At 36.4% G+C, this 15,874-nt stretch overlaps 1 protein-coding gene across 4 annotated transcripts in view; it reads right to left on the bottom strand.

Annotated features, from left to right (window-relative positions):
* Positions 1-15,874, bottom strand: part of DLGAP1 (DLG associated protein 1) — a 360,663-nt gene that overhangs the window by 282,594 nt on the left and 62,195 nt on the right. For 2 of the 4 annotated variants that reach the window (XM_060775115.2, XM_060775112.2), the window contains exon 2: positions 5,094-5,251. The exons of 1 other annotated variant lie outside the window; for it this stretch is intronic. The gene's annotated coding sequence lies outside the window, so the exon portion shown is untranslated. Of the gene's footprint in view, positions 1-5,072; positions 5,252-15,874 lie in introns of all 4 variants that reach the window. One more of the 4 variants, XM_060775113.2, reaches the window with a different exon arrangement.

Here is a 15,874-nt window from a genome sequence, read left to right on the forward strand (position 1 = left end):
CAAGGACTGCTATTTATTTTTAAAAAAAGAATCATTGCTATGTGATATCCAATAAAAATACCCTTCCATAATAGCTAATATACCTGTTATGTATCCATGGTCCTAACAATCAAAACATAATCGAAAGAGAGTGCCATGCATTTTAATTTCCTTATCAATGTATTTGGAGTGTTTTTAAAAAAAATCCTCTGGGAGTCACTTAGATGTGCATGCTTCTAAAACCAGAAAATACTTGCTTACTTTTGCTTGAGCATAAATGTTTTATTGTGGTAGTTACCTTATTGTATTTTACTTTATGACAGTGTTTCTCAACCTGGGGGTCAGGACCCCGGGGGCCACGAGGGGATGTCAGAAGGGTCACCAAAGAACATCAGAAAACACTGCAATTCCTTTTGACCATGGGAGTTCTGTGTGGGAAGCTTGGCCCAATTCTATCTTTGGTGGGGTTCAGGGTGCTCTTTGATTGTAGCTGAAGTATAAATCCCAGCAACCACAATTCCCAAGTAACAAAATTGATCCCCTCCCCAACCCCACCAGTATTCAAATTTGGGCATATTGTGTATTTGTGCCAAATTTGGTGAAGTAAATGAAAATAAATCCTGCATATCAGATATTTACATTACAATTCATAACAGTAGCAAAATTACAGTTTTGAAGTAGCATCAAAAATAATTTTATGGTTGGGGGTCACCACAACATGGGGAACTGTATTAAGGGATCACGACATGAGTAACCACTGCTTGATACATGAGTAGTGTATTAAGAAAGAGAAGATGGAGATATTCCACTATAAATAAATATATTATGGCATATTTATCTTTTTATGTTCATGAGAATTATCTGTTGCTATCAATTTGCAGCCAATACTAAGGAAGGGCCTTATCCCATTAAGAGAGCAATGAGCTGACAGGGAGCCAATTATAAAACTTCTTAACATTCCCAGCTAAAATGCATTGGCACTCTAATTACATTTGTGAACTTCAACTGTTTATTTCAAAAAATGACATTGGTTAATTATGCCCCTCACTATTTGCACAAATTTAAAACCCAAGCAAATGAGTAAAGAATCCAAAGTGACACTTTCAGATTACATTGCTCAGTTATACAGTGATGTGCATTTTCCTCCCCAATTTTTATTATATTCTTCAAAATGAACGTAACACACCACAAGTCATTTTTTAATTCTGATACTGAAAAGAAAACACGAATAATGTCTGCCAAAAAGGTCAATTTGCAATGGTTATGAAAGTGTCCTGCTAAGATAATGCTTTTGGTAAGTCAGATTTCTACCCACATGAGCTGCAAAAATCCCTTCTTGGCTTATACTCTAGACATGGCATGAAGAGCACTGCTTGCTTTAAATACAAAGTCAATGTACTGATCCTCTCCCAGTTGAGACCTTCATGAAGCTATTCTTGTTTTCAGATTACTGATAGATCTAAGCACTGGATGTAATTGTGTCATTCTATAAATATCTGTGGAAGTATATTCTGCTGCACTTTTGAAATCCTTTCTTTTCACGCCTATTATTTCTACCTCCACATTTCTCGCCAAACATTTAGCCACAAAGCTATATTGTGCAATTTAGAAAGCAAAAGGTAATTCTAACTGCATTGATTTCAATGTGCACTTGTACTTAAGGATGACAAAAAAACAATAAGAGTTCAACGGGTCACTATTTTCCAAACTAATTAGGTCCCTATGATTATACTAAAAAGAATTCCTTACCGATGACAAAATAAATGTTGCAGAAATTTTAACATGCTATCATAATCTGTTAGCAACTACTGCTATATTAAATTAAGGCTATATTAACCTTGCAGAACTATTTGGAAGAAAACTAATAAAGAAAAGAAAGTGTGTTTTTAAAAAAAGTTAGAAAGAGAACAAGTACAGAAGCAAAAATAGCTCATTTTGATTGCAGACTAACGTCCAATCAGTCTTAAAAGAAGACTCTCAAAGTTGGGAAATTACAGCCCACCGGTGAACGGCTAGAGTAAAAGGGCAGATGTTTTGTCAAACATAAAGAGTGAAAAAAAATTAATTGCTGAATGTCTTTTTCGCCTTTAAAAGCAAGATAGGGATATGTATTGCTAACTTCATTGTAATAAAAAGTGCAGCCTACTGTTAGATCCAAAATCAGATTGTGTCTGGTTTATGATGCAATGCAGTTTTCTAAACAATGGTTAAGAACATCTGAATTAAAAACAATTTAGTACAAAGGATCTGAATGCCTTGATTGAAAATAATGTAGTGCCACCATTTTAAAAATGGGAGCAAGAAAAGATAATTTTGGGTCTGTAAAACCATGATAAACTCCCAAGGTGAACTACTTAACAGCAACATATTCCAATACATCATTTCAATTATGTGGTTTTAGTGTTTAAAATGTTGTATTTGGTAAGATCATATTTTAAAATATTTATGCTGTCGTAAAATATTGTAATGCACTTGGAGGACACATATTCCCTGATTGTGATACAACGTCTGGCCTACTGATCTGGCCAAATGTACAGTTGGACCATGCTCAGGCCGAGGTATGTGGATGCCTCTGGGACCAATCCAAAGCATTTCTGCTCCAGACTCACAATGGATTAAGTGGTATGTGTAGCTGAGGCTCAGTCTCATTGAGCTCATAAGCTGCAACTCTGAAACAGAGCCTCATGTAGGTAGACCATTCTTATACTAGCCAATGTATAAGGAATGGAAACTATGCAATGATCTGGATCTTAATGGTAATACTCATCATTTTTCTAATTAAATGTGTTTCTTTGTAGAAGTACAAATTACACCCTCATGGGTAAAAAGGTTCAAGCAACTCTAATGTTTCTCTGATGTCAAGGTTGATTTTATTTTGTCTTTGTTATTTGATTGTGTGTGTTTTAATCTGTATTTTATTGGGCCTGTCCCCTTATAAGCCGCCACGATTAAAACAACAACAACAACAACAACAATAATAATAATAATAATAATTGTTTGCAAACACTATATTGTTTATTTAAAACAAACACAGTTCAAAAAATTAATGTGTTCTCCTTTTTTACACATGACAGGACATGGATAGGAAAGTATCTGAAAGAAATGCACATAAAAATACTTTCTAAACAGCTCATTAAGAAAACAACAGTCGTTTCAGCACAGACCTTCTCCATTCACTTCAATTCAATTCAGCAATTCGCATAGTACCAATACCAATAACACAATCATGTGTTATGATTGCATACAAATATGGATACTAAAAAGAAACAGCAAATATTACATATCAAAATATGAAAGAACCATATCACTGTGATGTAGATAATCAGAAATTTAAAGTTATAAGAAATAACCTAGATTTTCTGTAATGTCTCATGCTACTCATGCTCATTGCTTTCCCACTGCATAGCTTGCTGTAAGACAGTGGCTTCCAATCTGTGGTCCGTGGATAACCAGTGGTCTGCAAGAATGAAAATATGGTCCGTGGCTTCACCATTACTACACCGTTGTCTTGAAACTGTGCAGCAACGAGAGCGACTGATCTTATGAAACCCTCATAGTGTCGAGGAAACAGGGAGGGGAGAGTGACTACCCACAAAAGATTAATACTACCACATCAGCTCTAGATAATTAAATATGGTTTTCTGTGGGCGAGCAGATGATGACAACTGGATGGCATATGTTCTATATCAGAAACTAGAGCTGATATGGTCTCTCCAATGCAATTTTCTGAATCAGCGCCCCATATAACCAAACCAAATCTAAAGTTGACCAAAAACTGATTCGTAACCCTTTTGATAACTAATGTTGGAGAATGGTCACTGGTCAAAGTGGTCCCTGTTGAAGTGGCCCCTGTTCAAGTGGTCCCTGGTCAAGTGGTCCCTAGTAATAAAAAAAAGTTGGGAAACACAGCTCTAAGAAGACCCTTCAGGCAATGCAGCAAGAAACAAAGAAGCATTTGCTTTATGGTCCTGATCTTACTGAGAAAAGTGCTCTTGAGACTTCTATATCTCATGCTGGTATGTTACATAGATACACAGAGAGTGGGTATTCTCCTTATTGTCATATTCTGGTACACTAAATTTAGAAGCTTCAGTAATTCTTTCTTCAAAGAGAGGTGGGAGAATTTAATGATTTGGTAAGCAAAAGGTCCTTTAAATTCCTAACAAAGCAATGCCACAAGCACTTAACTGTACATTAATTATCTCAAGTTACTCAGGTTTTAAGGCACCATACAGCAAAGAAAGGGGTAAATATTTTGCCTTTCTTTTAGATTACTAAAACACATAAGACTGGTAGTGAACATTTAGAACATTCAGGGATATTCAGAATACTGAACTAACATGATATATCTGAGACAAGACTTGGTACATCATCACACTAGAGAAAAAATCCACATAAAATCTGGTTTCTGCCTTCTGCAGATTTCTGGGGTTTGTAGTTTAGGGAGCCTTTAACAGCCTCGCTAAACTACAAACCCCAGAATTCTGCAGGAGGCAGAAACCTTATTGAAAGTGGATTTTTTCTCTAGTATGATGAAAGGAATAGTTGGAGCAATTCTGGTTACTTTAGAAGTAGTCCAATTGAGCCCCTAAAGCAGGGGTCATCAAACTTTTTGAACAGAGGGCAGGTGACAGTCCCTCAAACTGTTGGAGGGCTGGATTATAATTTGAAGAAAAAAACATGAATGAATTCCTATGCATACTGCACATATCTTATTTGCAAAAAAACCCACTTTAAAACAATACAATAATTAAAATAAAGAACAATTTTAACAAATATAAACTTATTAGTATTTCAATGAGAAGTGTGAGTCTGCTTTTGGCTGATGAGATAGGATTGTTGTTGTTGTTGTGTGCTTTCAAGCCATTTCAGACTTAGGTTGACCCTGAGTGAGGGCCAGGTAAATGACCTTGGAGGGCCGTATCCGGCCCTTGGGCCATAGTTTGAGGACCCCTGCTCTAAAGGATTGCCATTCAGAGCTTTCTCTATGCTCCTCAAAATGTCAATGCAAACAATATATGCAGATATTGAGTGTAGAATGGGTTTGTTGTTACAAGTACAGATTACAACCAACAAGAAGAAGAATCTCTGACCATCTGTTGAAGATACATTACTTTTCATGATGTTTTCACCGCAGACCTCTTCTTCACCAAGCGTAAACAGATGGCTGAAATATCATTGTCTCCTTGCTTGTTTCCATGAAGATAATTGATAGGAGATATATATATATATCTAAATCATGTGGCCCTCAGGTTATTTGTGGGAGGTTTGTCTGTAAAATGAAATGTGAAACAAATGAAGAAGTTACTGAATACGAATAATCCAAAGAAATCGTATAAATGTATGAAAACAACCACTTCAGAAAGTTACTGTTTTAAAGATTAACTTTCTGTAAACATGATGTGTTACACATTCACCCACCTTGAATGGATACAAGATTTAGCTATGTAGAACTGATTAGTATCTTCAGAGTAAAGATATGACTTTGGTCTGGTATAACTGGAGGTGTTTATCTATGGTTATTTTATAAATACTCATTTCCACTGACAATGAAGCATAATATCAAGATGCCTTTCACAGTGTCAGAATTTCCTTGAGGGCTGTCCACTATGGAAATGAATGTAAACTGAGAAATGGATCTCACATCCTAATACTTCCATTTCATTTGCTATTTCTGTATGTGAAGAATTAAATGTTGCCAAAATTATGTTGGAAACCACTTTGAGTCTCCCACTGGGGTGAGAAAAGTGGTCTACATGTGAAGTAAATAAATAAATAAATAATAATACTTGCCACTGGAAACATCTATAGACTAATAATAAGTACACTTTCTGGAAGCTGAACTGCTATACATAAAAATTCTTTAAAATATGTAATTTTGATTGCAGGATTAAAAAATAGAAAGAGAGATATTCAAGATTGTAATAATCTTCCTGAACAGGAAAATAAGGCCTCAGCTCAATTCATTGTACTGGGATAGGGTAACAGAGCTTTACCAACTGAAAACAGTATCCACAACTGACATTTCTTTTCAAAATGGGATAGGCTCTTCCCCCAAACTCTGGTACTAGCTCAGAGCTCTGGAAAGTGATAAGCACCAAATTATTGCCTTTTTTTCTGCTACTAAATGGGCCACAGAGTCATAATTATCTTTTTGGAGAATTATCCCTTCTTGGTATAAGAAAACTCTAAACAAAATGAATTGAAGAGAAATTATTTCCGTAGAATTCTTTTGTAAGAGTATTTCCTTTATTAGAGGGGGAAAAGTCACCAGAATAAGATTGATTCGGTTAAATTCTAGGAGCCTTTTCTTCTGAAGTAAGAGAAACTGAAGAGAAACTCTGGATTGCATCCTAATGAGAATTATATAAGATAAGTGAGTTCTCTACAAAAGCAAAGCTATTTCATCATTACTTTCCAGAATCTGAAACGAAAGATATCAGGAAAAAAGCAACAACTATTCTTAGAGACATTGGTTGAAATTTTTTTTTCGTCATGAGAACATGGCCACCAGCAAGTTGTAATGGTCTTTAAAATTCCAGAAGCATATAAAACCAATATATCAAATGTAATCAAAAATATATCAGAAATAACTAAAAAGGAAAAGAGGAAAGCTGTTTTAGTTCTAAATCAATGTCTGCTGTGCCACAAAATGATGTCAAACAAATTTGAGCTTAATCCAAAGAAGACAAAGATGTGCCTGGTCAGTTCAAAAGCTGATCAGAGAACAGGGATTCAGCCTTTGCTAGATGGGGTTACACTCCTCTGAAGACTCAGATTTACAGTTTGGAGATAATCCCAGCTTCACGCTTAATATTTTCAGTTTTCCCTGATGCCCAAGAGCACATTTCCACAGTTAAAGGAAGTATGGGTTGTCAGTTTTTCGGGCCTTATGGCCATGTTCTAGAAGCATTTTCTCCTAAAGGAAGCATGCTTTCTGCACCCAGTCCTGCACCCAAATATATCTGATTTGATCACACTGATGCATGCATTGGGCACACCTGGCATGCATCACTGTAAGGTGCTCTACACCTGGCAGTATTTGAATAATGTTCAGAAACTTCAACTGGTCCAACAGTGGCACCCGTAGTTTTAACTGAAGAAGATTATAAAGACCAATTGGTTTTAGAACAATAGTTCCACTAACCACATGTCTGCTTCTGGACACATATAAAAGTACTTGTTGTGACCTATACAGTTGTAAATATCTCTCCAGGCTATATGAAGAATTCTACCTTTACAAGTGAATCTATGCATCTCCCAAGAGGCCACCCTCTGCATTCCACCCTATCCACAGGTACATTTTGTAGGAATGTGGAAAAGGGTGTTCTAAGTAGTTGCTCCCAGTCTACAGAACTAGAGTAGTGGTTCCCAACCTGTGGGCCACAGCCCACTGGTGGGCCGCAAGGTCTAAAAAAAGGTCAGTCGCTCTAGATTATTAAATATGGTTTTCTGTGGGCAAGCAGATGGTGACTACTGGATGGCATATGTTCTATATCAAAAACTAAAGCTGATGTGGTCTATCCAATGCAATTTTCTGAATCAGCACTCCAAATAACCAAACTGAATTTAAAGTTGACCAAACTGATTCATAACCCTTTTGGTTGGAGAGTGGCTCCTGGTCAAAGTGGTCTCTGGTCAAGTTGTCCCCTGGTCAAAGTGGTCCATGGTCAAAAAAAGGTTAGGAACCACTGCGCTAGAGGCAAGACTATCTCCTGATTGTCCACTGTTGGCAGATGAAGATCTTTTAATTTCAACAACTTTTAATGAACTGACGGCTTTGCAAGGAAAGGGGTCTTCTTATGAGCTTCCCGGTTTTTATCCTTGGCTTTTTTAATGAATATGTTTTAAATGGCTTTTAATTATACAGATTACTGCTGGCTTTTTATGCCTTTTTATGCCTTTAAGTCTCAGATTTGGGAAATATATTGTTGTTGTGTGCCTTTAAATTGTTTTGGTGACACTAAGGTGAGTTTTCTGGAGCTGTGAGTGTGCGGCTTGCACAATGTCACCCAGCAGGTTTCCATGACCAAGTGGGAAATTTGAAGCCTTGTCCTCAGAATACCATATCAAAATATGGTACACTCCAGTATTCAGAAGAGCAGTTCAGAGAGTGCCCAATGTCTTCCAGGATACGCCAGTATTTATCTGTCATTGAAAAACTAGCAGTAAAGAGGTAAAATGAAAGCAACTCTAAAGGTTCATGGCTACCATGAAAACGTTCTTTGTGGCATTGCTCCATCTCTGGAACATGAAATATCAAAATTCCAAATGGAGAGACAATGGGGAAAATGTCACATTAATTCATTGTATGCACATAATGGGCTATCTAAAAACTACTAGCAGGTCTTTGTGATTTTCTGACTTAACAGAGTCCTCTATCAAAGATTTGAGCAGAGCTTTCCAAACATTTCATGTTGTTGACACACTTTTTAGACATGCTAGTAAGATTCGGTTTTAGTAGCAAACCACAAGTTAAACCACATTAGAGTTAATTCAACTTAAATTTAATAAATATGTATGTGCAAATTATGAAGTTTTAACATTAAACATGAAAATAACAGCACCAGTCCTTCACTCTTGCATTGTCCTTGAATGAATTACTTCAGTTGGGACCACAAACTGCAAGTGATGCGGAATCAGCGTTTTTAAACCCAACTATGCATATTGTGCAGTATCCGTACATCCCTTGACTGTGATGTGCATACATGAATACGACAGAAGTAGAATACACTAGTGTACCATACCAATTAGCATCCTTGCTGTGTAAAAATGCATGCCTATTTCACAGAGACTCAAGAGGTTTATTGTTATATTTGTGTAACACACCTACACACTGTAGCCTACACACTAACGTTTGAAAAGCTCTAAAGAGTAAAAATCACATAGAGCCCTCAACATGTATCTGAAGTCTTTTCTTTTAAAGATGTTTACATGAATCACATCTTCAATGTGACCATGAAAACTAGATTCTAAATAATGCTCTCCATATGTTCAAGTAGGTGTTCAGATTATATTATCATAGCATAACAAGTTACATTATTGTTTAAATGTTGCAATATTTTTAAACCATTTAGGATATCATATTAGGGATATAATTCAGGTAAGTGAGTGCAACTGTGTCTACTATCCATTGGCCTTTCTTAGCACCTATGAATCCAGCCAACAAATGCTGGATTTTCCTAACCTCGGAAGTATGAAGAAAATAGAAAATCAATGTTTTTCTGAGATCTGTTATACGTAATGTTCTTTCTAATTGTGACAACAGGTTTGCATAACTGTTGGCAATACCAAGTCCTGTGCTAAATGAAATTAACAGATCAAAGAAATAATACATGAATTCTCAAAATAAGCTTGGCTCTGTGAAAAGTAAAGATGGGCCTGTTATCAAAGCTTACTAGATTTTCTTGCAGAAATATTGGCCAATAGGGTAGTAATCAGAAACTGACCACTGGATAATTCATGCAATATGGCCAGATAAATCCTATTCTGACCTTTTAGTAATTTAATATTTGATTGATTTGAGAACAATATACACATGGAATGTACTTTTTCACCATTACCCCTTTGCCAAGCTGGATAAATCAAGTAATATGATTTCTGTCTAATTAATGCTAGCTGGATCTTGTTTTGATTATGACTGTGCCTTGACTTCTGTAGATAAAGCTTTGGACACTGCTTCCTGCGTGCATACATTTTGCTTCACAAAAGATAACAGTTCTACTCAGAACTGTTCCTGCACAACCTACAAAAATCTCCAAAAAGCTTGGTGACAAGGTATCACACTCAAGTTGAGAACTTTCACAGCAGCTGGCAATTTTTCATCAAATTGTCTCCTTGTGTTACAACAGACTTTCTTGCTGAAAAAGAGAAATGCTGTAAATATCTTTCACCTCCCTAATGCAGCCCCATACAGATTCCCCTTGGGGGAATAAGGCCTTGAGCAGAAACAAATTCCCTACTCCTGGATTCACATATGGGGTTAATCAAAGTTTCATATTGCTTCTTAAAAACAAAATATGTCTCTCTCATATTTTAAGGCTGCCACAGAGTGTGCCTATAGCAAAGAATATACGTAGGAAAGAACTACTGAAATTTGAGAGTAAACTGTTCCCAAATAATATTCAAAAGAACTTCCAAAAGCAGCAGTTCAATCGAATTCTTCATCCCATTTTGTTGTTGTTTTAGAGTACAATGCCAATTGCCCTCTCTTCTAAATCATTACATTAAATCTGTTTTTAGGCTACTGTTCTAATCAATAGCTCTATAATGTTAGCTCTCTCTGCTGGCTAAAACATGTTTTGTTCAAAGCAAAGCCTTTCCCCCAGATAGCGGCAATTTCAGCACTGAAAGAATGACTCACCACAGCTTGGTTCTGCCACGCGTACTGTAGGCATGTGCAATTGTTTTAAGACATAATTTCTTATCTACCTCAATCAACTGTAAAATACAGTACTGGGTGGCTCACAGGATACCATTGTGTCTGGGGGGAAACCATCCAGTGAGATTTCATAAGATATCTATTCCTGCTATATGAATGAACCTCTTTATTTCTCTGTGAATACTAGGGTCGGGGATCAAGTCTACTGCACTATAATTCCAGGCACTGTTAGCTTTACTCTGTTGGAAAGAGCAAATATGTAATCTTTTCATATTTATATCTTACTGAGGCACTTCAAATTCAAAATGAAAATATTTAGTGTTTTTGGAATAGTGTTCTTCTCATTTACTTTATCCAACTATTTACTTCATCTATACTACTATTTCTGTTCACATTTGTTAAAATGTATCTGTCTTCTAGTAAACCTGTAGGAGATCTGTTGATTACAAAGGTTAATGACGGCATCTGAAACTTAATCTATAGGGTTGGATCTTAACATACTTACAGTAAAATAATAATGAAATCATAGTATGAGATAGTATGTCTCACTGATTTCACATACATATGATCATCTGCACTATTTGACAGAGAAGACAGCCTGAAAACAGAAGAGGAGATGAAGGAGAAAGAAAGAGAGACAGACTGCCAATCTCATCATGCTAGCTAATTTGCCTATCGTACACTGGTTCCTTTCCCCTTTTTCCATGGAACTCATCCCATGACATACACCTACTTCCAGCAGGGTTCGATAGCAAAAGGGGAGAGAAAGTAGCATATGTCATTGCAGCAGCAACACAGGAGGCTTCCCATGTTAAATTTGCAACAATGGGGGGAAAGGAGGGCAATGGATCCCCCCCTCTCCCATGGGATAGGGCTACGGGTAAGTTGGGTGATGCAGCATGTGGGGTGATGGGTTCTCCATGCCCCCTGCCGGGCCCCCAAGGGTTTTCCATGATATGTGGTAAAACCATAGGTTAATGTGGTAAGCTCCTTAGTGTGTGTGTGTGAGAGAGGATAAAACCATTATTCCCAATTGGTACTCCACTATTGTACAAGAGCCAAGATCAACACTTCCTTTAGAATATCCTGGATTACTTCTTGAACTGTGTCTTCTTTATCTTCTGTGTGACTAGATCCCTGATCTGATAGTGGAGGAGATGGTGTACTCCCAAATGTCAAGGTCTATTTTCCCCAAATTCCACCAGTGTTCACATTTGGGCATATTGAGTATTCGTGCCAAGTTTGGTCCAGATCCATAATTGTTCGAGTTCACAGTGCTCTCTGGATGTAGGTGAACTACAACTCCACAACCCCAAGTCAATGCCCACCAAACCCTTCCAGTATTTTCTGTTGGTCATGGGAGTTCTGTGTGCCAAGGTTGGTCAATTCCATCATTAGTGGAGTTCGGAATGCTCTTGGATTGTAGATTAATTATAAATTCCAGCAACTACAACTCCCAAATGATAAAATAATTCCCCCCAAGCCCACCAGTATTCAAATTTGGGCTTACTGGGTATTTGTACCAAATTTGGTCCAGTGAATAAAAATACATCCTTCATATCAGATATTTACATTACGATTAATAACAGCAGCAAAATGACAGTTATGAAGTAGCAATGGAAATAATTTTACAGTTGGGAGTCACCACAACATGAGGTAGGGGTCGCAGCATTGGGAAGGTTGAGAAACACTGAACTACATGAAGTCCAAGGGCCACTAATGCTGTGTCACTGGACATCATGGGATCACATCCCAACACATATTATTACATTTTCTTTTTTCTTTTTTTACTTTAACATTTTTTTTGCTCAGAATGCTCAGGTTTGTCTCATAGGTGTGTTTTCAGTGATCACTATATAAAGAAATACTACCCCAGACACTGTATGTAACATATATCCATAATTTATTTATTTATTTACTGTATTTGTATACCGCCTTTCTCAGGCTATCGGCGACTCAAGGCGGTTTCCAACAAAACAGTATACACGGTATCATAGAACAATTTAAAAACATTACAATTACATAAACCACAACAGCAATAAAAATATTGCCTATTAGCCATTGAGTGCCACCTTATCTCCTTTTGAAGTCATCAGTGTTTGTGGCTACCATCACAATATTTAGTAGTGAAGTATGCATTGCTACTTTTGGTGCCAATGAATACTAAGCACAATAGAGTCATGTGATGGACAGGCTGCTGATTTAATTTCTTATAAGGATTAGATAAATTCATTGAGGATAAGACTATTCTATGTTGTATAGACTCTGTAGGAAAGGGATTAAAGAAACTGTTCACTTGAATAGATTTTTTTCAATTGTTTACAGCAGTCTTTGAACTGTTGAGAAGAGTAATCAGTATCTTTCAAGAGGAAAGTCTTGAATCAATGAGGATAATCTTGTCTATCAAATTTTATCATTTACTGCTTCAGCTTCAATGTGCACACAGGGATTATACAGTGCCCACGGAAGTCTTTTGTTTCCTTTCAAGAGTGAGTGAATGTTCTGGATACATATATTAGTATATTCAATGCATGGATAGGGTACATTACTCAAGTTCATCAAGACAGTGTCCTTCCTTGGATTACTTCATGTTGATATAAGAACCCCATGCAGGTTCTCACATATCAATATAGTATAGTATTCCAGTGAATTTGGTTGAAAAAATGATATTAGTTGAAAATGTATACATGGGACTTACCTGGAGGACCTTTTTATTGGCCACCCCAAGATTGCGGAATGGCCTGCCAAAAGAACTCTGCCAAATGAGCTGTCAGAATTAAAAACACTTCTGATGACCTATCTCTTCCGGCATTTCTACGCAGCCAGTTTTCATCATGAATTTTGTACTCGCGTCTTGTGTCCATATTTTAATCACTGTTCTGTGTATTTTAATAAATATATTTTGTAGAAATACATTTTGATGTATGTATTTTATATAATATTATGTTTTTAGCTATATGGTAAACCATATCAAGCCATGAGAAGAGGCAGGTAAGAAATAAAATTATTATTATTTTTATTATTATTATTAAAATGGATTACAATATGCCTAAAATACTCATTCTATCTTAGTCTGATTGACTTTAATCAGTCAAGCTATAAATGATGACAAGCATAATATTTAAACTTTTTATATTTTATGAATGCCAATAAGTTGAATTAAGGCAAATTCTGAAAATATTATTAATGCTGGCGTTTTAAATATATATAGAAATTTTGTCTTCAGGCAGTCCTAACAGAAAAATATAATTGCAAACTACAATGGTGAAAAAAAGTCATTTCTTTCATCAATTCTGTAATGTCTTTACATAAAAGAAATCTAGATTCCAGAGCCCCCATTTCATTTCAACTCCATAGCTTATATTATATGACCACATTTCTATATCCAAATTGACACATATTGGCACAAGAGCTCTAGAAGTATAGCACTGAAAAATAAAGTACTCTTTCCTCCTTTCAACATTACTTTTGTGTGTATAGCAAATGATAACCATCGGTGTTAATAAACATTTAACACATCTAACCATGAAAAAGTAAAACAAACAAAATTATTTTAAGAACAGTTCGGGTGTATCCCGCTCCATCATTTAAAAGTTATTCTCCTAGATACACTATTACTTATGGATGCATTCTTTGTATGAGCTAATCAACACCTCGTCAAGTCCCTCTTTTATCTGACTTTGAATGACACTCTAATGGCTTGATGTCAATTGCCAGTAAAAACTCCGATTAGCAGAGAGAGAAAATAGCAGTGAATCTAGGTACGTGGGTACTGTCTGTTGCAGTAAGAAATAACTGGAAGAAAAACACACTGTTTCAATTGCTTCTTGGTTCTCTGAATCAGAGGAAATTCCAACATTACCTTTTAAAAGCTAATTGGAAATTAGGGGCAGATCCAGACAGCCTTTTATCCCAGGAACATACGCCCCAGAAAGTACACGGGACACTAACCTCCTGCCCCCCCCCCTTTGCTCCCCCCTCCTTTCTCCTGGCGCATCATTTGTACGTGCCAGGAGAACTCCAAGGGGGCCAGGTGAGTTTTTTTACTCAGTTTAGGGGGGCTTTGGGGGAGGGGGTTGGGATTTCCACAGTTTTCAGGGCTAATTTAGCCTGGAAAAGTATGTGAATACTGTCTGGACTGCAGTATTCTGCAGTCCAGAACCAGAAATAGTGGGTTCTGGACTGCAGAACCGCACTTTTCAAGATAGCGTGGAATCAAACCACTATCTACTTAATTTGCTACAAACCAGGGTTTTCCTGGTTTGTAGCGAATTAATTTGAGACTGTTCAGATCATTGTCTGAGCAGCCCCTCCTTTATTGTGGTAAATACCACAATAAAAGTACTGTCTGGATGGGCCCCTAGTCAACTCCCTGCTGCTTCTAAACTGCCTATCTCTCCTCTCTGGTAGTGGATTTTCTAAGAAGGAACCCAACTGTTTCTACATGCAGGTTGATACAAAATTCAATATATCTGGGACCCTGACTAGAATTCTGTTGGTCCTTTAAATAAAAGGGAAAGGATTCGAGTGCATCTTTATGTGTCACCATAAAATGTTTTGTTTTCACATACTATTTTATGAGGAAGAGTATTTGTACTACAAGGCTATTACATTCATTATGCCTACTACTTCAGAACATTGAATTTATGTATAATTATATGCATTGTTACTTCTTCCCTGTGCTTAATGTGCCCCAGGTCACTCATCACTTTTGTCAAAGTACTGAAATTAATGTTCCTTATGCTTTTATTTAAATGAATTATGAACATACTTAACCCCCACAATGCAAGAAGTTAATACAAGTCATCCCAATGATCAGAGACTTTTGGAAAACAAATAAGACAAATGATTCTGCAGTTGGGACCTATATTCACCAGTCATTTGTGTGTACACTCTATATTATCTCTTTGAACAGTACAGAAAAAATGTATATATTTTTGTAAGACTATTATACAAGAAGCATTGCAAATTTCACATCTGGGGACATCTTAAATCTAGATTTAAGATCTAGATCTTAAATCATCTTAAATCAAACTTGTTTTGCTTTTGAAACTTTTTAGAACACTAAATCAGAATTTTCACATTTAAAGGAGCTATGGCACCATTTCAGTATTGCACAAAAATATGTGTTACCAATTTAGATGAAATTGTCTTGCATTGAATCATAGGGTTTGAAAAGATCAGGGCTATCCATTCTATCCTTCTGTCAAGGTCTGAATCTAGATAAGAATGTGTACAGTTTCTTTAAAATGCATACTCTGATACATAAGAAGTCCAATCAGTCTTTACTTTCCATAAGAGAATGGGTCACTCACTGAAAATTAATAACATAATCTTAACTGTAATTATATTACAATTCCAGCAGGAAAATTTACATGAAGTTTAAATAAATTCGGAATAAAACAGTTCTCATTATGGAGTTGCGCAATTCAATTATGTCAATTCAGTTAGGAAGCATTCGATGTATTAAAAATAGTAATGACCCTAATACAAACCTGACAATGGCTAAATACA

This window comes from Anolis sagrei, chromosome 4 (assembly GCF_037176765.1).
Source record: "Anolis sagrei isolate rAnoSag1 chromosome 4, rAnoSag1.mat, whole genome shotgun sequence".
NCBI classification, from domain to species: Eukaryota; Metazoa; Chordata; class Lepidosauria; order Squamata; family Dactyloidae; genus Anolis; species Anolis sagrei.